The sequence below is a fragment of the Sinocyclocheilus grahami genome, unplaced genomic scaffold, assembly GCF_001515645.1.
Source record: "Sinocyclocheilus grahami isolate Dianchi unplaced genomic scaffold, SAMN03320097.WGS_v1.1 scaffold1467.1, whole genome shotgun sequence".
Lineage (NCBI taxonomy): Eukaryota > Metazoa > Chordata > Actinopteri > Cypriniformes > Cyprinidae > Sinocyclocheilus > Sinocyclocheilus grahami.
In genome coordinates this window covers 213,647-215,897 of record NW_015506646.1, presented here as the reverse complement: position 1 = coordinate 215,897, position 2,251 = coordinate 213,647, and positions in this window count along the sequence as shown.

Here is a 2,251-nt window from a genome sequence, read left to right as displayed (position 1 = left end):
TTTTACTAGGCTATTTAAAATAACTGTTTTCTATTTGAATATATTTTAAAATGTAATTTATTGTGATTTCAAAGCTAAATATTTAGCATAATTACTCCAGTCTTCAGTGTCACATGATTCTTCAGAAATCATTCTGATATTCTGATTTGCTGCTCAAAAAACATTTATTATTATTATTATGATGTTGAAAACAGTTGAGTAGAATTTTTTCAGGTTTCTTTGATGAATAGAAAGTCCAGAAGATCCGCATTTATCTGAAATAGAAATATTTTGTAACATTATAAATGTCTTTATCATCACTTTTGATAAATTTAAAGCATCCTTGCTAAATAAAAGTGTTGATTTCTATAATTTATTTTCCAAAAAATAAAAATTATACTCACTCTAAGCTTTTGAATGGTATAGTGTATGTTACAAAAGCTTTTTATTATGCTGATCTGCTGATCTTTGGATCTTTCTATTCATCAAAGAATCCTGAAAAAATGTACTCAACTGTTTTAAATACTGAATAATAATAATAATTTAAAAAGGTTTTTGAGCAGCAAATCAGCATATTAGAATGATTTTTGAAGGATGTGACACTGAAGACTGCAGTAATGATGTTGAAAATTCAGCTTTGATCACAGCAATCATTTTAAAATATATTCAAATAGAAAGCAGTTATTTTAAATAGTAAAAATATTTCACATTACTGCTTTTGTTGTACTTTGGATCAAATAAATGCAGGCTTGCTACATTAAAGTGATTATTACGTTTTGAATATGGATATTTTTCTTACAAAAATGTATCGATTTGCTGCAGGAGGCCTTTGTTCACCCCCCAGAGCCGTGTGAGGCACTTTTTATTATGGATAGATGCGCTTTATTTCACTTCTTTTGGGCTGATGAACTGCAACACCCGCTGACTGCCATTAAACAGCTTGGAAGATCAAAGATAATTTTTAATATAACTCCCATTGGATTCATCTGAAAGAAGGAAGTCATATACGCCTAGGATGGCTTGAGGGTGAGAAAATAATGGGCTAATTTTCATTTTTGAGTGAACTATCCCTTTAAGAAAATAAACAAGGTAACTGTGTAGGGCAAGCAAGCTATACTGCCAATCCAACAGAGGCAGGTTTATGGAGGAAGTACAGCTTTTCCAAATGTAAACATCTAAAATGAATAAATAATAATAATTAATCATATTTATTTTTTACAAATTCTGTGTTGTGTATTTTCTGGTAATCAAATGAACATGCAGAACATGAGGATTCGTATTTAAAATAGTTTTTTGCAGGTTAATTTTCACAGACATTAGTCTATATCACGATTTGATTTAAGTGGACTGACGTGTTTTTTATTTATTCATCAAAAATAAGACAAATTCCATGAAATTCCGCGTTATACAGTAAATTTCGTTTTTATGAATGGATTCCGTGACTTCGTCTGCGTTTTCCACATTGCTGAAATCACAGGGCCCTACTAATGTAGCAAACATGTATGATAAGCTCATTTTGAGAGTAAAAGATGGGGACACATTTTTTTTTACTTTATAGCATTGAGTCTCACCAACTAGGTGACAACATAGCGTTAAATCACCATTCAACAGACTCAAGCCACCACCGCACTGCCGTCTATTGGACTGCAGAAAGATAGCCTACTAACTTTTCAATCTGCTACGTTACTGACTGTACTGACAAACTGTGCTGACACAGTGTCTGCACCGCAACAGGACGCAAAGCGACCGTTGAAAATCACAGTTGAAAAGCGACCGTTGAAAATCATTCGAACTTTGTGTCAGCACGTCATAAATAGAATGAGGCATCAGTTTACTGCATCCAGTGTAGACAGCATCACTGATTATAATGGGTTCTATTGTATTTTGTCGCGCCGCTCGTGTCCGGTGTAGATAAGCATGAGTTCTGGGCCGTGGCGTGGCCGGTAAAAACACAAGCATTGACTGAGTGGCTGCAATCAGCTCCGGTGGCCGTGGAGCCGTAATGCGCCGCCAGTGTTGGGGAGTAATTAGTTACATGTAATAGCTTTATGTAATTTAATTACAAAATTGTATTAAAATTATTACAAAATAATCAGTTACAGTTACTAAGAAAAAATATGTAATTAAATTAGTTACTTATGAAAATGTTAATGATTACAAGGGGGATTACATTTGAAAATTTACACATCCACATACAGATTTAATTTATTTCGTTCCTAAATTGCACTGACTACTCGGTATACGGCCCTATAATTTCCGCGATACGACTGGT